Source organism: Symphalangus syndactylus, chromosome 16, assembly GCF_028878055.3.
Source record: "Symphalangus syndactylus isolate Jambi chromosome 16, NHGRI_mSymSyn1-v2.1_pri, whole genome shotgun sequence".
In the NCBI taxonomy this organism is placed as follows: Eukaryota; Metazoa; Chordata; class Mammalia; order Primates; family Hylobatidae; genus Symphalangus; species Symphalangus syndactylus.
Genome location: NC_072438.2, coordinates 93,538,331 through 93,563,835, shown reverse-complemented (window position 1 = coordinate 93,563,835; position 25,505 = coordinate 93,538,331). Strand labels below are relative to the sequence as shown.

The 25,505-nt window shown below is 39.1% G+C and overlaps 1 protein-coding gene across 1 annotated transcript in view; it reads right to left on the bottom strand.

The window, feature by feature from the left end:
• Positions 1 to 25,505, bottom strand: part of SEMA5A (semaphorin 5A) — a 505,802-nt gene that overhangs the window by 46,866 nt on the left and 433,431 nt on the right. The gene's annotated exons all lie outside the window — the stretch shown is intronic.

The following is a 25,505-nucleotide window of genomic DNA, read 5'->3' as shown; positions in this document are numbered from 1 at the left end:
AAAACAACATGGCACATGGATACATATGTAACAAACCTGCACATTGTGCACATGTACCCTAAAACCTAAAGTATAATAATAAAAAAAAGAATAGGATTTGGAATAATACAAAAAAAAAAAAGAAAACAATTTTCTTCTCTGAGTTCACTCAGAAGTGGGCTAGTCAGTCTAAAGTGTGATGCCCTCTGCTTACTCCCAAGTTCATTGTTCTGTGTTATAAGCAGGAGAGTCCACCAAGGTCTGCCCAGGGGTTCTACCCCCTTCAATCCCTAACCTAGTTCCTCCACTTTCTCATCTGTAAAATGAGATAGAAAGAAAGTCATCCACAATGCTAATTTTGAAGTGTTAAGTGAGATAATGTGTTTATAGTGATTAGCATAGAGCCTGTTCTATATTGCATCTTTTCACAGAGCCCTGGAAGCAAATATCAGATGCAGACCACGAAAGCATCAGGGATTCTCCAAAATGACCACTGGAGAAATCATCCTTTCTCCCTAGAAAATGCAGATGGTTGCAATACCCCATAATTATCCTACTAGGAATATCCACAGCAGGGTGCATTTATCTAACTGGTAAAATAAGTTTTAATTTAACTTGCATCCAAGTTTCTAGGGGTATCATTTTACTCCATCTGTGCTCATCCAGTGGAAAATTATCTTCTAAATATGATTTTATCTGAGTTTACATGAAGCTGTCTTTTTATCAGTTCATATTCTATAAATAAGTAGTTAAGATTTACTGCTCTAAAAGATAGTAGTAGAAACATTTATTTAATCTAAAATTCTCACATCATGAATGATGTATTTGGAACATGCATAGCTATGGTCAATGTCCTTGTGACATTTCGTTTCATTGTATGCAAATATTTGGAACTCTTGGGTGTTTTCTTGGCTCTCTATGCTGGGATTTCATCATTTAATGGATCTGGGCTTTGGAAAATATGTATGTGTTATCAACATCACTTTCCGACAATTTAAATCTGAAGGAATTGCATTTTTTTGTTCTTTTATTGGCCAATTTACTATGGGAAATTAATTATGTTCCTCTAAAATTCAGATTTTAAATGACTTTTAAAAATAACTCAGGTTATTTTATTAGATTCTTATTACTGCATGAATATTACCTGCCAGAACTTATGGATAATGACCTAAGTACCATCATTTAAACACGTACATGTTTGAAACTAAAAGTCAATGTAATGTTGCCTAAGTGATACTTTCTATTTACAACACAGTTACAGTAATCAAAATATCAGGTTTTCCATTCATTCATCCATCCATCCATCCATCCATCCATCATCCATCCATCTTTCAGTAATCACTGTTGGAACATCTATACCATGTGCAAGAAGCTGAGATTCCTCCTGAGAATTCTCAGACACCAATGATGAAAATAAACCCATGAAGCTTAAGGAAGACATGTGGAAGTGCCATCAGCCTCACACCAACTACTTATGAAAGGAGTTAAGATGCAAGAGGGACTTAGTGTTACATAACACTGGCACACAGTAATTGTCACTCTGGCCAATCCCATTAACCACCTGATTCAGGACTCTGTGTCTGACAGACTGACTTGTTTCATATACAGGTACCATTGTCTTCCTTGATCATGGCACTAGAATTGCAACACAGGCAGCAGTTTAGTTACCTTGAGCAATCGATTCTGCCTAAATTATCCATGCCCCAAAAGTGGAATATCATTGCTAACAAAAGGAAAACCTTAGAGAAATCTTAACCCCTTTAATAAAAGTTGAAAATCTTGATCAAAGAAAATAAAAGACCTACTAATCAAAAATAGTAAGTTATCAAAATAGTTAGATGCAAATATTATTTTTTAATAAAGCTTAAAATTTTTGAGCCCTGGTTTTGTAAATACTCAAGATGTGTGCCTCCCGTTCCAGCAGTCATCCAAATAAAAAGACTAGAGTATGATGGTGGCCTTCCCAGAACATGCAGTCCCAACTGAGGGACAAGGTTAATTTGAAAGCCCACAGCATGAGTGGGGCTCCTTGTTCTCCAGTGATGTTTCTGTTGGCTTCCCTCCTGATATGGTTTGGCTGTGTCCCCACCCAAATCTCATCTTGTAGCTCCCATAATTCCCATGTATTGTGGGAGGAACCTGTTGGGAGATAATTGAATCATGAGGGCAGGTTTTTCCTGTGCTGTTCTCATGATAGTGAATAAATCTCATGAGATAAAATGATTTTAAAAACAGGAGTTGCCCTGCATGAGCTCTCTTCTCTTGTCTGCTGCCATGTGAGATATGCTTTTCACATTCCACCATAATTGTGAGGAGTCCCCAGCCACGTGGAATTTGTAAGTCCAATAAACCTCTTTCTTTTGTAAATTCCCTGGTCTTGGGTATGTCTTTATGAGCAGTGTGAAAACAAACTAATAAAACAAACTGATACTGAGTGGGGTACTGCTGAAAAGATACCCCAAAATGTAGAAGTGACTTTGGAACTGGGTAATAGGCAGATGTTGGAACAGTTTGGAGGGCTCAGAAGACAAAAAAAATGTAGGAAAGTTTGGAACTTCCTAGAGACTTGTTGAATGGTTTTGCCCAAAATGCTGATAGTGATATGGACAATAAGGTCCAGGCTGAGGTGGTCTTAAATGGAAATGAAGAACTTGTTGGGAACTGGAGCAAAGGTGACCCTTATTATATTTTAGCAAAGAGACCGGTGGCATTTTCCCCCTGCTCTAGAGATTTGTGGGATTTTGAAGTTGAGGGAGATGATTTAGAGTATCTGGCAGAAGAAATTTCTAGGTGGCAAAGCATTCAAGTGGTGACTTGGGTGCCGTTAAAAGCATTCAGTTTTATAAGGGAAGCAGAACATAAAACTTTGGAAAATTTGCAGCTTGACAATGGGATAGAAAAGAAAATCCCATTTTCTGAGGAGAAATTTAAGCCAGCTGCAGAAATTTGCATAAGTAACAAGGAGCCAAATGTTAATCCCCAAGACAATGGGGAAAATGTCTCCAGGGCAGGTCAGAGGTCTTCACGGCAGCCCCTCTCATTACAGGCCAAGAGGCCTAGAAGGAAAAAGTGGCTACGTGGGCTGGGCCTAGGGTCCCTGTGCTGTGTGCAGCCTAAGGACTTGGTGCCCTGCACCCCAACCACTCTAGCCGTGGCTGAAAGGGGCCAACATATAGCTCGGTCTGTGGCTGCAGAGGGTGCAAGCCCCAAGCCTTGGAATCTTCCACATGGTGTTGAGACTACAACTGCACAGAAGTCAAGAACTGGGGTTTGGGAACCTCCACCTAGATCTTAGAGGATGTATGGAAACACATGGATGTCCAGGCAGAAGTTTGCTGCAGGGGTGGGGCTCTCATGGAGAACCTCTTTTAGGGCAGTTCAGAAGGCAAATGTGTGGTCAGAGCCCCCTCACAGTGTCCCTACTGGGGCACCATGGAATTGTGAGAAGAGGGCCACCATCCTCAGACCCCAGAATGGTAGATCCACTGACAGCTTGCACCATGCACCCGGAAAAGCTGCAGACACTCAATGCCAGCCTATGAAGGCAGCCAGCAGGGAGGCTGTACCCTGCAAAGCCACAGAGTTGGAGCTGCCCAAGACCATGGGAACCCACCTCTTGCATCAATGCGACCTGGATGTGAGACATGGACTCAAAGGAGATCATTTTAGAGCTTTAAGATTTGACTGCCCTGCTGGATTTTGATTTGCACAGGGCCTGTTGCCCCTTTGTTTTGGCCAATTTCTCCCATTTGGAATGGCTGTATTTATCAAATGTATCTAGGAAGCAACTAATTTCCTTTTGATTTTACACCCTCATAGGCAGAAGGGACTTGCCTTGTCTCAGATGAGACTTTGGACTGTGGACTTTTGAGTTAATGCTGAAATGAGTTAAGACTTTGGGGGACTGTTGGGACGGCATGATTGGTTTTGAAATGTGAGGACATGACATTTGGGAGGGACCAGGGGCAGAGTGATATGGTTTGGCTCTGTGTCCCTACCCAAATCTCATCTTGTAGCTCCCATTATTCCCATGTGTTGTGGGAGGGACCTGGTATGTGTCTGGGTGGACCCACATGCAGGTGGGTTTTTTCCTGTGCTGTTCTCATGATAGTGATAAGTCTCACAAGATCTGATGGTTTTAAAAATGGGAGTTTCCCTGCACAAGCTCTCTTCTCTTGTCTACTGCCATGTGAGATGTGCCTTTCACCTTCCACCATGATTGTAAGGCCTCCCTAGCCACACGGAATTGTAAGTCCAATAAACCTCTTTCTTTTGTAAATTGACCAATTTACAAAATTGGGTATGTCTTTATCAACAGTGTGAAAACGAACTAATATACCTATCAAAGCCAGGAGCAACATTAGCCAGGAGCTTCCCAATCTGCAAGCAAAATAAATGTATTTTCTCACAAAAGTAAATATTCTTTCTAAATGAAGTGATGACATCATGACCCAATAATCTGTTTATGAACGCTGTTGATAGATTTATATCTGAGATTTATGACCATTTCTTTCTGAACTTAATTTATTTCTTGGGGTTATAATTAAATTTATTTATTATTGAGAATGCTATTAATGCATTTGATTTTATTTTCTTTTTTGCTATAGCCTAAACACATTTCTTATGTCTTCTTTGATTTTTTTTAACTTAAGTTTTAGATTGTCAGGCAGCAACTCTGCTGCTTTCTCTGTGCCCACTTCTGTGGACTTCTCTCTACTTTTATCTGTGTGAAAATCTGGAAGATAGATGACTCAGCCGATAGAGAAAGTATCAAGGGAACAGCCAGACACAGCACGATGTGAGGACACCATCTAAATCCTTGCTACCAGGTATGGGTCAGCAATATCCCTGTTGCTCACCTGCTCCCTAAATCGGACCCTAATCCTGGCTGCCATTACCGAAATGGCTGTTTTCACATAACTGAGTACCACATTGCAATTAAAATAGTCAGGATGTTTAAATCAAATGTATAAGTTGAACTTAAACATTTCTAGACTTTAAAATACTTAACATATGGCAATGATATAAAACAGTTCATTTATCTTGAAGTTTCCTATAAAATAATTATCCAAATCAGTGTTTAAAGACTGGATCTTCATCTGCTTAAATATGATTTGGAAATCATTCTGCTGTGTGTTTCTAAAATATAAAATGGTGATTAAATAATTAAATGGGCAAACTTCTTTTATATTTCTATTTTTAGTCACAGATGTTTATTTTTATTATATTTTTTTATTTTATATTTATATTTATTTTTCCTAATGCATGCTGTACATACATTCTTTAGTTTCTGGCTGTAAAAGTCATTCTCCTTATCACTATAAACACACACACACACACTTTTATATATTATAATATCATAACTTATAACGGAAGTCACTTATATGCCAATTCATATATAAGGTTATCTAAACCAACAAATGCAGTTACAAATCTGTTCTAGAATGTTGCTTAATAAGGAGGGATGTTTCTTATTCAAAGCCCTCTTTCAGGCCTATAGAAAATGCCCCAGTTGTTATACATAGAATTCTGTACTGAGGATAAATGTTTTTATTTATTTTTCTCTCCTAGGAAACATTGCAAAATTTAAGCAAGTGTATTGACTGCTTTTTGCTTCAATTTCTATTCACTTAGACAAATAATTCTGTAGGATGTTTCGTAAAAACATCTGCTCTTTCAAAATATGAAGACAGTGGACGGGCGTGGTGGCTCACACCTGTAATCCCAGCAAAAGTGCAAAAGTGGCCTCTCAAAGGGGAGGCCAAGGCAGGCGGATCACGAGGTCAAAAGATCGAGACCATTCTGTCCAACATGGTGAAACCCCGCCTGTACTAAAAATGCAAAAATTAGCTGGGCATGGTGGCACGTGCCTGTAGTCCCAGCTACTTGGGAGGCCGAGGCAGGAGAATCGCTTGAACCCAGGAGGCAGAGGTTGTAGTGAGCTGAGATCATGCCACTGCACTCCAGCCTGGCAACAGAGTGAGACTCCATTTAAAAAAAAAAAAAAAAAAAAAAAAAAAGAAAGCATTTTTTAATTGCTTAATTTTCCTATAAATATAAGTATATAGAATAAGTGTTATGTTGGAGTGAATATAGAAATCTAAGTTTTCTCTTATACTGTGACAGAAAAAAAAATGTTAGTTTTCTGTCTTTTAGAATGTTCCTCAATATTAGAGGTTGCTCGGCTTTATTACACCCTGAAGTTTTCTAATCATATTCAGATAGAACATTACAAAATGTCGGGAATGAGATGCGTGGTTGTTCAAACAAGAATTTACACAGGCAGACAAAAATGACAGCAGCAGCAGGAAGCCTACATTTATAAATATATATATATATATGCATGGAATTCCACAAAATTATAATCCAAATAGGAGCATGGAGCCTTTCGTGAAAGAGATTTTGAACAGGTCATGGTGCCAGTTTCAAAGGCACTGGGCTAATTAGTATTAATTGCACTTCTGCAGTTCCTTGTTACCAGCAGAATAAAAGTCAAAGCGCTTAGCTTCTCTGATATTTGGAAAAGTCTCATCCATTGCACTGTGTTAACCCCTCCCACCCCCGTGGCCTGTATACTAGCTACATGGCACAGTCTGAGAGCTCACAAATGCTGTGGGTTCAGGCCTCTGTGCTTTTGCCAGCGCCGCTATCATTCACGTAAGATTCTGTTCTCCTAAATTTACCTGCAAACACTACTCTTTCTTTGTGCTACCATCGTACCCTAGAACTGGTGAAGGATGCAATATCCAGTGACCTGTCTGTGCAGGGGTCTCCCTAACAGATTGTGAGACTTGAGAAGACAGTACTTATCTATTTCTCATTCCTTTATTTTGGCCAAGCACAGTACACTTGCTATTTGTCACACAGCAGGCACTTGGCAAGGATCAAACCTCACAGCACTTCGTCTGTAAGACATGGTGCTAATGTGGTCCATGCACCAGAAAACAAGCAGCCATCCCTTGGATAATGTTTCATAACTTTTGTTCAATGGTGTTCAAAGTCTTTAAAAATACTGAATAACTCTTTACTCAATAAACAATTTTTAAAAGATAAAAAGAGATAAAGATCAAGCTGCTAGAGTTCAAATGGGTCAGAGGCCAGGAGTGCATCCAGTTGTGAGCTCCCCGCCAACTCCCCCCATAAAGGCTCAGCATGGCGCCTTTTACCAAAGACTGCAATGGGCGAATATCGCACTACATTTGATGACCAGTCATTAACCAATAACCTCTAACCTTTGAGATGCAGACAAGAGGGCTGGAAGGAATCTCTGAGATAAATTATCCCCACTCTTGACCTTACCACCCTTATTTCTTTACCTTGTTGCATTGAATTGGCTGTGATCTCCAGTACAATATGGTATTGAACGCTAGCAGCACTGGCAGGAATCCTAGGATTTTTCTGGACTTTAACAGAAAGGCTTCTAACCTTTCATCACTAAGTATGATAATGTTTGTGGTAAGATTTTAACAGGTATCCTTCATAAGGTGAAAGAAGCTCCCATTCACTCTATGAATTATTCACTCACAATTCATATTAGGATGAGTGTTAAACATATCAAATGTTTATTCTACATCTATTGAAATGATTGTAACATTCTTTCTCTCTTAATCTTATTAACATAAAATGTATTATTTACAAGATTCTCCACTTGGTCATTATAAATATCATATTGTGAATACGAATATATAAATATAAGTGAAATGTAAATATGTGTGTATACAAGTGTAATTTATATTTAAATCCTGATGAATTTTCTTTGTACAAGATTGTACAGTCTGTACACTGCACAAAAGGAGCTGTGTGAGAGCGTGGAAATTCAGACAGAATCACCTCTTAAGCCCTGAGCCTTGAAATAGGGCTCTCTGTGCCCAGAGGAAGGGATCTTCAGCAGGGTAAGCTTGTTCTACTTCACACAAAGGCACTTTACAGGATAGCAATGCCTCTGGATGCCATTTATTTCTAATCCTCAGGCCCAACTCCATTTACCCAGTAACCAAGCACTGGACATATTAGCTTGGGTGAACCTGCTACAAAAGTCCTCGCTTTAAAACGAACTTCCATTTCCATCTGCTGATAGCTCTTTAACTTCTAATGCCTTTCCCTACCCCTAAAGGTGGCCCTGAAAAACGCCATGAAATTTTAAGTAAAGAAGAGAAAGATAATACAACTTAAAATGTTGAAAGAACTCTTCTCTTCATGTCTCCTTACAAATACAATGACGGTTGGGGGACTTCTGGTGAAACTGTTTGATCTGTGCAGCTGGCCTCAAACCTGAAACAGACAGTTCTCCATTAATCTGAATGCTGCCAATGCGTTTCACACAATGCCTAAGAAACTACTCATGGAGCAGCTACTTTATGCCAGGCACTGAGAATGTCCTGAGGATGCAATGATGAACCAAAGAGACAGGGCACCTGCAACAGCGGAGTTTGGAATTGCAAGCGATTCTCCAAGAGTCTCCCTTCGTCCCTCATACAGAAGGGCACAGGAAAGCCCCGGCATCATCAACTTCCTCTCACTTCATGTTCACCAGTGACTTTACCCTAATATAGTTATGAGAACATGATTTATAATTTAAAGCTGTGCCAAACAAATATCTGTCCTCCACTGAGATGTAAATGAAACGTCTGCGAAGTGCCAGGCTTGTAAAACCTCCTTTGGTAATAGGAGGCCTGTTGGAAGTAGTTATGTACAAAGCTTATCATTTTTACCTTGAGTGCTTAGGCTGGGAGTTAATTCAGACTCCTCTCAAACCAAGGAAGCAAAAGCTGAGAAGCTCACAGTAAACTCACAGCCACCCCTACTCAGAGGCCTCTGCTACACAAACAGCAGTGCTAAAGCAACAAAGGGAAGTTTCAAATTCTGTTGTGGGAAAAGGAACCAAAAACTTACAATGTCCATTGATTACTTTTCTTTCCCCACAAAACATCAAGTAAAAGATAGAAGCCAACTGTCAGAATTTTAAAAATCAACAATTTGTATCAGAATGAAATGGTGTTTCCCTTGTCCAGATTTATCTTGTTATACTGTAAATGTACCCACAGGGTACATCTGAGAAAAACGGGGCTCTGTAGAGCTGAGGATGACAATCCAGACAAGGAGAGAGCAGTGTAGGTCCCGAGAAGGTTGTGTAAGATATGTGCACCCGAGGAGAAGCCTGCCAAATCCCTTCAGGAAGGCACACACGGAAGTACATCTCCTTACTAGCACCATATTTGTGGTTTACAAAATTCAACATAAATCACAATGGGTCAGAATTAGTTCTATTTCACGTTTAAGACACAGGCTAAAAGACCCTTTTGTTTTCATGAGATTTGCAGTTCAAAACATAACAACTGCACTGAAGACCCACAGGCCAACCCCTATTCTGTCACATAAACCAGGAGGGCTCCTCAGCGGACATCATATGGTACCCTCAGGATCATAAGCAAGCCACTACCACAACTCTAGGTAAACAACAGAGCCTCAGCCAATTCCAATGCCAAGCCCTCTTGTTGAAACAAACGTCTTGGCATCACCATTTGTATGACAGTCCCATTGAGCACTGACCTCCTGAAGTCTCAGTAACCACCCAAGAAAACCCAAATGATGGCACGGGAGTTTTTCAGAGAAACCTGGCTCATGTACAAGGAGCCTAAAGTTATGAGCTTGAATCCTTCCATTCTTTGAACACCTGTGGCTTGCTTTCAACTATGATGCTTTCTATCGGGCATCTGTATTATTTGGTCTTGGGATCTTTCTGATTCCAGAGTGAGAGCTCCTTAAGGTCAAGATCAGCAAGTCAGCCAGATTCATATTCCACCCAGCTGCAACCTGAGCAATGCCTCATACTCATGGTTGTTCCAGGCTTGTTGTGAGAGAACTAAGCCGGACTAGACGACTAGACTGGAGTTGATGTGCATGAGGTGCAGCATGGGAAATAAGACTGTATTTGTCGAATGCACAGGATGATGGCCCCAAAAGGGCTCAAGGCCGTTATGTTTACAATTTTATTTACAGGAGGAAGCTTGAATATTGGAATTCGTGCCATTTTAAAGTATGAGATTCAGATTTCTTTTCTAATGAGGCTCTCTATATTAGTTGCATGTGCTCAATTCTTGCCTGTGGGGACCTGATAAGGTCCTGGAAGGTCCTGCCAAGTATTATCTAATATCAAAACCAATTTTAATGACTGTACACTATTACTGCAGGAACACGGATTTCCAATGCTAACATTTTACCATTTGGAGCAGCCTTGCAAAGTTAATTAGAAAGAATTTGAAATAATTTAAGAATATGAACAGGAAATGAGATGTTCATAAGCAAATATCATGGAAAGAAAAGTTAAATGTGTAGCTCCATTTTAGGGTGAAGAATCTCTTTGAATGAGAACTCAAAATGTGTTGCATTGTAAGAGATAGTAAGAATGAACCCAAGAGTAGATAAGAACAATATAATACACAAGAATAATCACTTCATTTGGAAAGGTGGTGACACTCTTTTCCCAAATTGCCATTACCTTTTAAAAAATCACACATACATTAAATAACTAGGTTCACTTATTCACTACCCTACACTCTGCAAGGTATTGAGAAAACAATAGTGAAAAAAATATTGCCCCCATTGTAAAATCATAAAATGTCATTTTTTAGTATTAGTAAGCTTTAAAACAAATTAGTTCATCTAATAGTGTAGTGGAAATTTCCTCTTTGAACTAAATCCAAGTTTATATAACTTATTTTGAAGAAACATTAACCTTGAATTTGAGTTTTTTAAGATTAGGAGTACTTACTAAGGTAAATAAATTGTGATAAGGAAGCAAATTGTAACTAAAGTTGAAGCAATGATTGTGGAAAAGGAGAATCTGGCTATACATATATATCTGAAACCATAAGATTATGTATGTATATACAGTCAGAGAGCTTGCCTCTTTTAGATAGTAAGATCAACATGCTTTCTTCTCCGTAAGCAAAAATAATTTAAAACATGATGTAACATATTTTTTGAATTATTAATAGAGTTCTACTGTGTAAATTTTAACCCAAGAAAGTTGGTGCAGGTCTAATTATGCAACTGTGATAGCAAGCTAAAAGAACTGAATGGCCAGGCACGGTGGCTCATACCCGTAATCCCAGCACTTTGGAAGGCCAAGGCAGGTGGCTCACGAGGTCAAGAGTTCAAGACCAGCCTGACCAATATGGTGAAACACCATCTCTACTAAAAATATAAAAGTTAGCTGGGCGTGGTGGTGCACGCCTGTATTCCCAGCTACTCGGGAGGCTGAGGCAGGAGAATCACTTGAACTCGTGAGGCGGAGCTTGCAGTGAGCTGAGATTCAGCCTGGGCGACAGAGTGAGACTCTGTCTCAAAAAAAGAAAAAACAAAAACTGAATGACTGTGCACTCCCATGCCTGGTACTCAGGCCCTTTCAGGAATGATGACTACTCACTTTCCAGATCTGTCCCATGCCACATCCCTATACACATCCTCTAGCCCACAAGTGATTGTGCTTCCAGTGTTAGGTGTGAATGCCATGTCCTTGGGTCCACAGCCTGCACACAGAGACTTTCAGGGAAGCTCCTCCTCTTAACTTGGGCGAATCCTGCCCACACCTGTTGGTGCCCTTGACCCTCCAGCAAGGTCACTTCCCCCTCCTCATGTTCCACTCAGTGTTCTCTCATAATTGCTCTGATGGCATTTGTGACTTCGTTATTATTTAGCAATTTGAATTATGGTTTTTTCTCCTAAGCCAGAAAGTAGGCTCCTTGAGAAAGTTTACCGTATCTATCTACATGGGTCCCCTTGCACCAATTCTTTACACACAGTAGGTAGTCAACATGTTTTCATTGAATAAATACATAGATGAAAGATCTGAAAATTCTGCAAAGTATAGTACCACAGACATGAATCAGTCATTGAAGTCATTGAGAATTTTCTTTTCTTCCACACGCAAAATTATTTCAAAATGAACAGTATCATGTGAGATCACACCAAGCATTAGAGAAATTAATGATCAAAGATGATGCATGTAACAGGCAGAGTTTCTTTCTTCCTCTTCAGTTTCAGATGTCAAGGCTTTATTACTGAAAGCTATTAGCAGTTGCAAGAAGATAAGAGAAATAAACCAATTAAATGAGCTTCATAATGAAAACTGCCCAGCAAATGTCAGAGGCTCCTCTAAATGTCTGGATTCCATCTGTTTGCCTCTGCCATTTTGTATCTCTCTCTTCTGAGTTTGAGAGGCTTACTGTTCCAGAGCTTCTGACTTTATGTGCAGAGCCCGAATAATTTTATAAGACAGATTTCACAGTCCTTCTTTCAGCCACTGTCATTTCTCCCACACAATGACATTAGAGGTCCTTCAAGGACTGCTTTCTAATAATCTCAAATAGGGCAATTTCGTGGGATTCGGATAGACTGAAACAGATGTGGAAAACACTTTACATCATGATAGAAGCAAGATGTCAAATAATAGTGTGTGGGATGTTACTTTCTCAAGCAGCACGGCTTATAAAATACTGCAGGAATGTGACATGGAATGTGAAGAGTGTTCTTTGCAACTCTTGCTTCCACAGTAGAACCTCACGAGATTCTGCAAGTCAAATAGATCTTGAAAAAAAAAAATATGCCATGGAGGGAAATGAAGGGACAAGTGTTCAGGAATGACAGTTACTGTGGTACACCATCAGGCCACAGAGAAAACCAGCTATTTATTTACTTATATTGAATATTTTGAAGGCTTCTAAATGTAACCTTGTATTCCTCTTTCAAAATATTAACAAACTAATACAAGAACAGAAAACCAAACACTGCATGTTCTCACTCATAAGTGAGAGTTGAACAGTGAGAACACATGGATACGGGAAAGGGAACATCACACACTGGGGCCTGTTGGTGGGGGTGGGGGGCTGGGAAGGGATAGCATTAGGAGAAATACCTAATGTAGATGATGGGTTGATGGGTGCAGCAAACCACCATGGTACGTGTATACCTATGTAACAAAACTGCACATTCTGCACATGTACCACAGAACTTAAAGTATAATAACAAAATTAACAAAAAATATAAATATAGTAGCCGCTGTTGTGCCCTTTCTCGCATTCACGTAGAAGAGATCTGAACTAGGCTCTAATTCTTAAAAACTTTTAGGATTACTAAAGGGGTAGTGCTTGGGAAGAAAGAAACAATGGAATCTATAAAAAATAGTCAATGTTTTGAAATAATTTTTCACACTCCAACACCTGTTGTTTCTTCTTTAATTACAAGTTGCCTTGAAAATTATTGTGTGCAAGTTGTTTTAACAACTGAAATGACACATGCTTAATAATACCAATAGAGGCACTCAGATGAAAAAATTTAAAATGGAAACTGTAAATCTTAAGCAAAACACAAATTAAAACATATTGTTGATATAATTAAGCATTTCTGTCACTTCTACCAACGGAAACATGGTTTGCCATGAGGCAAACCAAACAAGTATAATGCAATCAAAACATATTTTGAAAGTCACTGGCTGCACTTGTATAAACATGTGAACTGTTCCTACAGCACGCCTCATTCTTGTTCATTGAACATTAGTATTAAGATTATATCGCATATTGCAAATAATGCTGCAGTGAACATGGGAAAGCAGGTGCTTTACGAGGTAGTGATTTAATTTCCTTTGGGTATATGCCCAGAAGAGGGCTTGTAGGGTCTTATGGTAATTCTATTTTTAATTTTCTAAGGAATCTCCACACTGTTTTCCATACTAGCTGTACCGGCCTACATCCCCACCAACAGAGTACAATCTACATTCTTTACACCCTCACCAGCACTTGTTATCTTTTGTCTTTTTTTATAGTAGCTGTCCTAACAGGTGTACTCATTTAGCAAATTTCTGAATACAATACACCATCGTTAACTACAGTCCTAAAGTTCTACATTAGATCTTTCAAGGTGTTCCTTCTACATATTTGCTACTTTGTGTTATTTGACCTATATCTCCTCATTCCCCCTGCACTCTCCTGCCAACCTAATAACCACTGTTTTATTTTCTCTCTCCATATATGAGATCTTTTGTTTTTTATATTTCACAACTAAGTGAGATAATGCAATATTTCCCTTTGTTTGGCTTGTTTTATTTAGCATAATGTGTGCCACATCCATCCATGCTGTGACAAATCATAGGATCTCATTTTTAAGGTTGTATAATATTCCACTGTGTGTGTGTGTGTATGTGTGTGTGTGTGCGCGTGTGTGTACCACAGCTTCTTTATCCATTCATCTACTGATGGACACTTAAGTTGTTTCCAAATGAAATGGCAACCTACATGTTGGGAAAAATATTTGCAAAGTACACATCAGATAAGGGATTAATATCCAAGGTATATAAAGAACTCATACAAAATGATATCAAAAATATACATAACCCAATTAAGAAACGTCAAGGGACTTGAAAAGAAATGTCTCTAAAGACAGAAAAATAGCCAAAACATACCTGAAAAGGTGCTCAACATCACTACTCATCAGGAAAATACAAATCAAAACCACTATGAGATGTCACCTTACACCTGTTAGGACAGGTACTCTCTATGATGAAAAAACAGACTTTTCGTCATAGAGAGGAAAAACGAGTAACTATGAGAGAAGGTGGATATATTAATTTGTTCCACTATAGTAGTCATATGACTATACGTACCTTTTAACATCATGCTGTATATCTTAAATATACACAATAAAATTTACTTTTAAAAGAGGGGGGAAAGTATACTGTGAACAGTAGCATCAACACACCAAAACAATGTAAATAAAAAACTGGTACCCAGAGCATTTTGATTTAAGCCTCACAAGTAGTAATACTGCCCCAGGTTTAAGTAGAGACCACACTTCCCTTATTTACCCTGGTATCCCCAGAGTCCATCACAGGGTAGAAGCTTATTGTTTAGTAAATAAATGGTGGAATAAGAATGGGTAAAAAACCAAAATGCTCAGATTCTAGGTACAGAGTGTGAGCTCAGGTAAATGTCTCTTAATACTATGATGTATGCAGGGCTTTTGAACCTGAACAAACCAAATGAAGACCATGCCATAAGCAGCATAGTCAATTAAGGAGATGACAATATCTTTTGAGCAGATGTATGTCTCTGAAGCTTTTTGTTCAATTCTTTACTTACTTCATTTTAGAAAGGTATTGGAAATGAGTCTGCTGAGAGGCAATATGCTGGCCTCTACAATATGGAACCTACAATGGGTAGTGGCTCAGGTGATCTCCGCCTTTTCTGTACATTGGATGAGCAGAGCTAATATCAATTAGACCCACAGGTTTCAGATTGGAACCCTGGGGTGGGGAGAGTGTCACTCTCACTCAGTCATGGCCCAAGAGCCATATGGCATGAAATATCTCCTGGAACCATGGCCCAGCCTGTACAGCAAGGTGATGGACTGAAATAGGACTTTAAAAGGGAGAATGAGCTATACAAAGATGCAAATGAATACAAGAGCCCAGTCTTGATGCTACAAGTTGCACATCACAAAAAGGGAGTACTTGGCTGTTGGTAAGAGGGACAACATCAGTACATCACTTAAGTTGGCTGGATAGCCAAATATCTTTTTAAAAAAATAAGGGCTGAGTGTGGTGGCTCATGCCTATAATCCCAGCACTTTGGGAGGCTGAAACAGGTGGGTCGCTCGAGGTCAGGAGTTTAAGACCAGCCTGCCCAACATGGTGAAACCCTGTCTCTACTAAAAACATAAAAATTAGCTGAATGTGGTAGCACATGCCTGTAATCCAGCTACTCAGGAGGCTGAGGCAGAAGAATCACTTGAACATGGGAGGCAGAGGTTGCAGTGAACTGAGATCATGCCACTGCACTCCAGGCAATAGAGTGAGACTCTGTCTCAATAAATAAATAAATAAATAAATAAATAAAATGAACAAGCAACACTACTCCAGGAGACCACTGTCTTTTAATTTCAGTAGCAAGTGCTTGATAGAATAAGAAGTAGACAAGGTGAGCTACAGAAATTGACCAAAAACATGTGTCCAATTTGAAGGGAACATTTAATTGACTAAAAGGCCCAATGAGTGTTCTTTATGGATAATCAATTGATTAGCCCAGATCTGTCAGCAGCACTACAATCAAAGATGGAAAATGCATTTGGAAAAGAATATTGTCTGATTGTTTTTAAATAAACTTCTATTAAGACTTTAAATCTAGAGAGTCACTCTTAATTACTCATTTTTAACAGTTAAAAAATCTGACATTTAAAAAACCAGAGACATGGGTTCCATATGACTGAGCATTTGTTATGCCTTTAAAAGAATCTGTTCATTCTGCATGTACTGTCTACTCACGTAGGCCTATAAAATATTTTTTAAATTGTGGCCATTTAGTAGAAATTATTACAATTGAAATACTATTATTGTGTCTCCATATATAAGTTCTAGGTATTTTAATATCAAGTATTGAACAGTCTTTATCATGGAATGTATTGGAAAGTTATAAAGGAAAAATGTGTGTGTATATAATTTAAGTCACTTTTACAGTAGGAAATCTCTTCATGAAAACTTCTTTCAATTAACTTTGCAATCACTGTATTTGAATTATTGTAGGCATAAAAATTTTTTTAAAACTATAGAAATGTACAACAGAGTCTTCCAACATTATAAATAAAACATTTTTGTGAAATATTCCAGATCTCCATACCAATTGCAATTTCCAGAGATTGTAGATGATTATTTATATGTCCTAGAGGCAGACTCTTGATGGATTAATTCCTATAATCCATCATTTCTCTTTTCTCTCCATCTGTGCCATACGTCATTCTTAAACTTGATTGCAAAACTTTCAGTGCTAAATTTTAGAAAACTTATACTTTTGTGGCCATCTGCTGTACCACTCAATTTTGTGTACTGATATTAACTTTCTCAAAAAGCTTAAGCCTCCTTTAACAACATGTGGCATTTTCACTCTGACAATCTTTCATATTTGCAAGCTCTTCACTGAGATATTTTATTAAAAAAAAAAACAAACTTTGCATTCCAGTGTTTGTGAAGATATAATATCCAGTTTCAGCAAGGGGGATAAATTATTCCCTTTATGAAAGAATATTGGGAAATATAAGTGAATGGATTTTACAACCACAATGCAATGGAAGAGTTCAGGTTGCAACCTTCTTCATAAAGGTCAAGGTCATGTCTTTAGCTTTCGTGGAAATGGGTCACTTGAAAATCCTAGGTCATCCCCATCAGATATGGCAATTATTAAGGAGGGACATGTCTTTCCCCATCAGCTACTGAATGGTATTTGAAGGGTAGCTTCCATAAAGGGGAGGGGAAAGACAAAGAAGTTAGAATGATTTTGACTCAGACTAGCTGAAGCCACCAGAGCTTTTGATTTCACACATCAGCCTGTGCCCAGCAAGGGTGGATTTTGGGAAGATGAGCCCCTTGGTGTCCTTAGCTCTGTCTCCCTGCTTTGCTCCTGTCCTCCCCCTCCCTGACCTAGCTACTCTCAAGGCTGCCAGCTAGTGGGCAGCAGCTCCATCTTCACTCTCGACATTCTGTGTGCGGAGAAAGAAAGGGCCTTCCCTTCCTGTATCTCTCTCTATGGAGAAGAGAGAACCTTTCCAGAAAAATGACTTTTCTTTCATGTGTCCCAGGCAAGAATTGATCCACACAATGGAGAAGCCGTGTGCTAAATAAATATGCCTGGCAGAAAGTGGAGTGCCATCTGGCCTAATAATGGGTATCCATGGCTATGTGATGACTCGGAAGTTCTCACCAGTCCATGGGACCTGTAAGGCAGGAGGGACCCAGATTGTGTTTAACCCCAATTATTGGACTGCAGCCTCAGACATCCTGTTCTCATTGGTCCATTCTACTATGGTCAGGATTTGTTTTCACAAAGCCAGGTGTAGTACGTGCTTTTGGGGCCGCACAGCCCCTCAGCCTCCTGTGGTCCCAGCTGCGGCCAAATGGTGGTGAGTTCTCTGCCAGACGCATCTACCTGGGGCACACACCTCCCTCCCTGTGGCTTTCCATGTTGGGAGTCTTCTCTGAAGCCCCAGGAGACTGCTGGGTTAGTGAAAGTGCAGGCTGGGTGCATCCTCATCCAATGGTAGCTGGGAAGGTGACACACTCCTGAGAGGCATCTACAGGCTTCTCAGAAAATCAGTTCTGCTGCCCGCAGCAGTGACCTTGGTGACAAACCCTAATAGGAGCTTTTCCCTCTTTCCTGCCTCACCCCCTCATCCTCTCCACCTGCTGCTGTCGGCATATATAAAACCACCTGCCCTAAACCCCTGTCTTGTCTCAAAATCTACTTTAAACAGGGGCTAAGCTATGATGCCAGAATTTTCAGTCTCAGCTCCTATTCCCATGATGAAGAAAATAGCCCAAAATAATGGTTGGGATCCTACATGTCTCGGAGGCTTTGAAGAACACACCGAGTTTTTATGCACTCAGTTCAGGGCTAGGGTGGCAGCCAGGATGCGCTGCCCTTTTTCAGAAGTGCTACTCACATCTTCATAATGTTTAATACTCCCTTTGGAATTCTGCTGTGCACAACCTGCACAACTGTACGCAGTGCCTTTGGAGGAGAAAGTAAAAAAAAGGAGAAAGATGGGCATCACTTCTTAGATGCATCTGGATATCTGGGGCTTTCCCAAGGTTTCTTGCATCCTTCTGGACCCTCAGTTACATGCACATTCTGAAGCCACCAGCGATTATCTCAATAAGTGATTAACTGTTTTCGGCTTTTAGTTAGAATCATTCACTTTATCAAATCTGTATAGGTCATATTTAGCTGGATACAACAAACTTCTATAAGCCCATTGGTGTTTAAGTTAATCTTATGAAAACTACAGTCCTTCACCTTTTCAATTACTTATCAAATATTAGATGAGGCCACACAGTGTAGTGGGGGAAACAAGCAGGCCACCACTGTAAATGTCTGGCTTTGAGGCTGGCAACACTTCCTACAACCTGGACCATCTCGCTTCTTTGCTCCAATTTCTACATCTATAAGTTGGTTACACTAACGACAATACTACTTCATTGGATTATTGGGAGGAATTCCTCGCCAATTCCCTAAGAAGTACTTTAAACAATACCTGGCATGTAGCAATTATAATGACAGATGATGATGATGATGGTGATGGAGAATATTACTTTTATCTATAAAAATTCTGTATGTTTTCAGTGGAGTTAGAGTCAATTATTTTATGTATTTCTTAAACTTTATTTTAGAAAATTTCCTTTCTAGGATTATAAAATGGTATTTTCATGAACAATGGATAAACTTAGTTGTATCTAATCCAGGTCCACTAGCTTGTTAAAGTAAGAACAGCTTCCAGACACATCAATAAGACAGCCATACAAATAGCCTACTATTCATATAGGGTCTGCATTAGTATCTTATTAAATAGTAGCCTACATGAATAGCTTACTATTCATATAGGGTCTGCATCTGTGAGGTTTCAGGGGTATCGTTAAGGGCAGCAAATAAACTTTTGGAAATGGGTCCAGGTCCAGTGTAAAATAACAATCCTTTAACAAACACAAATAATTCAGTGTGAGCTGGCAATGTTCAAGTATCCACAGCTTAGCATATATTGGGGTGACATTGCCCAAATATAACCAAATAAACAAAAATAAGTGAATAAGAAGAAAGCTTTTCATATATCTCTTCATAACAACCCACCTGCCATCTAAGTCAGGACTATGAATCTCTAGGAAGCCACTGTTCAAAAATGAGGAAACACCAAATATGAATACAAAGGGAACTAACGATTACAAACAAGCAAGCAGCCAATTTTAAAACAGGCTGTTCAACTGTAAAACTGTCAATCTCTCTCAGGCTACCTCTCCTCTACATTTTATGACGAAAGGAAGTGCCAGCTGTCCCACTTGAATAAAAGTACACACCATTGCAAGGAGGTTGCTATGCTCTTGAAAATATTTTAGCACTAAAAATTAAATGGGGAACTACAGATAACTTTTTGAAGTCTAGGAAGACAGGAAATCAGTATTTCTAAAACCCACAGGAATACATTGTCCACGGAGCATTAAGAGGCTGCTCGCCTGATACCAGCCAAATAGGAAACTTACAGATAAAATTGTACCAGAAATCAAAATTCTATTGGAGTCTTACAAGATATACCACAAGGATGCTCAGAAAATGTTTTATGAAATGTATCCTGAAAAATACATTTTTTATATCATTAAATTATTTATACTTACCACAAAACATTAGCATTGTCAGAAGTTGAAATTAAAACATTTCTTGAAATAAAACTACAAAAATCATCTACAGTATGCTTTAAATAATACCAAATTAAGAACAATATAATTATTAAAATTGATACAAAATTATTTACAACAAGCACGTGGTTTGTAGAAAAATCCTGAACATGGATTCAGAACCCTAATTCTGAATCAGAGCAGTACTATTAGGCAGATGAGGCTATAAGCAGCTCATACTTTTTAAAACATGAGTAAAATGTGAGCCTCAAATAGTTTTTGTTGTATTAGTGAGGTTGTTTAAAATTGGGCTTACACATACATTACTGGCCAGAGGCAAGCACGACTAGAGCTAAAACAAATACAAAATATACCTGTTTGGGGCTTTTGAATGGTCTAGTTTCATGGGTATGAGATATTAGATCTTTCCTGTTAATCTCACTGCTCTTGTTCCTGTACTTCCTGAGCGAGATGCAGCAGCCTGGATTGTCTCAGGACCTCTGAGTGGGAAGACCTGGACCCGGGGTCTTGCTGTCTCCAGCTGCAGGTTTTTTGGGTACCTAACTGGTTTTCTAGAAGTCTCGATTTTCTCATTTGGAAAATCAGGAAAACACGTGACGACCTTCCCCAAAGCATTTTGCAGACCCTAACGTGCTACACAAAAATGTGATATTTTGTAATGCCTGTCATTATTTTCATATGTCACAACCTATTTAAACTTCCAATGGCCAGGTTTCATTTGCTCTGAAGATTATCCATTGTGTCATTATTTGACACAAACAAATGTGAGTGTGTTATATCAACTCTGACTGACCCTCACAGAATCCCTTTTGACAGCATGTATTGATTGCAATGTCTTTCTTCTTGACCTTTCCAGGCTTTCTGTGGTCTGGTTCTTTTGTATCTAGGAAACAAATACCTACCCTAAGCTCCCTGTTGCTCTCTTAAATCATAGCTTTTGGTCAATTGTTTCATGCTTTGCATGATATTTCAGTAAGAAATATAGTGCTGCCAATACTAAGTCTGTTGTTCTTTGTAAATTATTTGTGCTGTATCTGACGCTGTCTTTAGCTCTGATGCAGCAAAAAATAAAGTAAATCTGCTAAACCTTTGAGGAAATTTTGAGTTGCATTAATTTAAGAAGTAATTCTATGTATACAACATAACATTTTATATCTTTCTTCCTTTCATGTGTTGTAATTTTCAGCCAAAATGTAGAGTTAAGATTTGTGTTACGAGTTCATCTTCGATTAATTCCTAGGCTCATGATGATCTCCCAATAGTGCTCTTATGGTTGGCTAAAATGATCACAATATTATAAAAATCAAGAGTGTAAATCAAGAGAAGAGCTATAGAAGACAAAAAGCTCCTCTTTCTTTTAAGCTACACTTCAACCTAAATCGGAGTAAAGTAAGGCTTATCATTTATCACTTAACATTGGGCAAATAAATTATGCAAATGGAGTTGTGTCATTAAATTCTATTTGTGCCCAGAGGATCAGTTCTCAAATGCTGGTTCAGTCCCCCACTGGCAACTTGCTACTGGGCAAGTTCATTAATCTTTCTCAGGCTGATTTTTTTTCCATCTCCAAGCAGAGGTAATAATGAAAACTATCTTGCAGGGATACAGAGAGAATAAACATAATAAATTGTAATTACTCTTAGTGCAGTGCATGGCATGTAGTAGGCACTCAACAAAAGTTATTTGATGATGTAATACATGATTTCAGACTATCATTAAATATTAACTCCAGTATGTGTAGTTATAACTTAATTTCAATATTTAATTTGACATCACCTAGTAAGTTGGGATTTGCAAGGCTTCGCCCAACAAGAATTTTTACAGTTACTATTGTCAAAACAGGGTTAAAAGGAAACACACATATGACAGTGATAATCATTTCTATTTTATAAATGTCTATGTTAGACTTGGCACTGGGCTAGGATATATAGAAATATTAGGTACTATATGTAATCTTCTAAACAGCTCTGTCATTCAAGTGTTCATGCTTCATATTTCATTTGAAAACAACCATGTGGAGAAGTAGAACAGCAGGTCAAATCTCACAGTGACTCAGAGGCAGAGCCCCTCTGACCCACCACCCTGCTCCTTCCACCCACTCTGTGAAGCCACAGGCATGCGGGGCTGAGACGCAGACCTGGAGAGCAGCAGCAAGGACCAGAGGACCCTAGATGCTCCTGTGGGTTTAGCCTACTTGGAGGTAGGGAGTAAATATCTGTGTTTTAAGTGTCCCATTCTGAGCTCATTGGAGCTATGAGCCACCAGGGAGGGACATTTGCTAGAAGTGGTCCCTCAATCAGCTGGACACATGTGCCCCAGGGTCCAGAGAAGGAATGCCAGGGTCACAGAATCATCAATTTCAGGGTCTGACCCTGCACTTTGCAGAACAAGACAGAAGCCCAGAGGGCAGTGAATGCATCTCAAGTTCACAGAGTTAAGTGACAGCCTAAGATCCAGGTCCTCCCTCTGTGTCTGTCAATCAGCTCCCCAAACTAATCCAAGGCTCCCGGTTTCCCAAGCTTTCGACACTGAGCAATTTACAAGTAGGGATTCATGGAGAGAACTAATAGCTCTTGGCAAGGGTCCTTCTCTGCCTCTTTATTGAGATTCAAATAGAGGCTTGGTGACTTAGTCTAAGACAACGACTTAGAAATTTCACAAGTGAAGCTGGGAAAATCCTTTCATGAAATTTCAGCTTTAAAGTGTTGGCAGAAGAAAAGATTCTTGAGTCTTTTCTAACCGATGCATACTTGAACTTGAAATAATCAATTCTTTCTTTTTCTATAAATTGCTATAATAATCAGGAAATTCAGGTTGTTATACTTTCCACAAACATGTTCTGTATTGTATAAATGACATTTCATTAGCTGACTCCCATTTTTAATAAACTGGAGCTCAGGGAAGCAGCTGAAGCCCATGGATAACAATTAAAGAAATGAGACTAGGAAGGAACACTCAAACATGAGAGCTGCCAGACCTTGCGGATGGCACCCTCCTTGATACAGGAGCTCTGAGTAGGAAAAACCATCACCGCCTTCTCCAAGGATGACACTGAGACTCAGAAATGTCACCTCTTGTTATCCAGCCACACACTGGCAAGCAGATGGTCACTTCGTGAATCAAAAATCAATACTTTTTTTTATACTTACAGCTACTATCTTGATAATAGAACTCAATAAAAACTGAACCCTTTGTGGCCAAAGATTTATGAACTGCAGCTGGAATATGAAGACCAAAAATGTTGCTTTAGCTAGGTAACCATCATTTTTAAATCAACTTCTTAGGAATCCAACTGATAGAACAGATCTTCCAAACAATCCAAAGAAACTGAGCCCTTCCTTTCTACTGCTTGCATTCCTCAGTTAGTGTGAGCTGGCATTCCTGCCTCAGGACAGACGGAAACCAAAATGCATGGGAGAAGCCATGTCAGAAGAAAAATAAATATACTCCCGCCACTGAGAAGTAGATTGCTCCTCATTGCCACAATAACACCTTCCTAGAAGTAGACTACCAAAAGGCTAAGTTTGGTGGTAAAAACAAAAAGAAAAACAAACCTTCAAATTTCCTAAAAAGTGACAATAGTCTCTTTGGAGACATATGTGTTTTTCTGGATTTGAAAGCAGTGGTTACATTTGTTTCATAAACTGTAATTCTGTAATAAATAAAGCAATAAATACATTGATATTTTAGAAAGACCTTCCATTTTTACGTTTATCATCAGATGTATGTCACACATACACACATATTATAGAAACTACATAAACATGCTACATTTTTGCTTAATATGATCTTTTTCATTCATTAAGCTACATTTGAAGGTAATTATAAAAGTCAATTAACAATGAGAAAATTAGTGATGTGGACTGTTTTCTGAATTTTTCACACTGCAATGTATTTAGAAACTAAGGTGTGAGATCAAACTAGATCATCCATTCCTGTGATTTCCGAGCAAATGAGACAAATCTTGACATGGCAATGCAGACCTCAGGGGGCACACATCATGCCACCAGGAACAAAACATGACATTCTTCAGCAACATAGAAAGTTATCCCATTTGAGTGGTTTTCCTAGAACATGTGAGTGTTCAGAAATCTGTCATTTTAAAATTATTTAAAAAATAGTTTTAAATGTCAGCATCTGAAATATCAATAAATATACATCTTAATGAAGATTTTTCTTGGTCTACGGTTAGTTCAGGCTGCTCTGGAAAGAACTGTCTTTATAATCAGTACTAGATTATAGGAGAGCTACGACAATATCTTTTCCATTGTGAAGGGGAAGAAATCTAATTGTAATTTCCAGTAACAGAAATCTCCTTGGGTCTGGTGTAATATCTGACAAAGCACCTCATATCCCTCTTCCTTTCTCTGAATTTCCCAAGGATATCTCGGCTGTGTGGTTTTTGCATGCCACAAAAGCAGGCTTTACAGCAGCACAAAAACATTGCTCAGCCTCACAAACCAAAGGAGAGAGATGCTGCAAAGGCCAACTGGAAAGATCAGTGAGGAAGGAATTCAGCCAGACCTTCTCGTGCTGAGCTTCTCCATCAAAACTTTTGCCACTGTCTGTGTCCGCTCTGTGGAGCCAGCACCAGGGGCAGGTGAGTGAGGGGAAATGCTGTTATTCTTACAGAAGAAGCAGGAACAGCAAAAGCAAGCCTTTTGAAAAGAGTGTGTCTAAGTGGAATTTTATGTGACAGTTTAAAGTGTTAAAAGAAATACAACCTGTAAAGGCAGGAGAAAAAAAAAACACATGCATTCCCTTTTCTTCTCTCTGCATTGGTACCAACTTACTCTAACAATGGCTCCATATAGTTTCCCAGTCCCCAGGGTGTGTCCAGTTCATCCCACAATGTTCTATACCTTGGTGTAGGCCTGGTATGGGGATACTATTCCATGTCCCAAACCGAATAGAGTGGCTATATATAAGCAGGCTGAAGGCTTTGTGACTCAGAAATCAGAACAGAAAAACTCCCGGGACAGTTGATCCCATATGTGAATACTTAATTCACGAAGCCTCCAGGATACTCTGAATTTCAAGTATTTTCTCCAGATATTCTAACAAAATTGAAAAACTTGCATGATTTGCAGCACCTAGTGTGTGTACAGAATCTAGTGCTTGACCATGTTGTGTTTACAGAGCACTTAGTGTTTGCAGAACATCTAGCGTCTGCCAAGAACCTAATGTGCGCAGAAGATCCAGTGTATGAGAGGACCTAGTACCTTCAGAGCGTCTATTGTATGGGGAGCATCCAGTGTCTGGACATGTCATATTTATAGAGCATTTAGTATCTGGAGAGCAT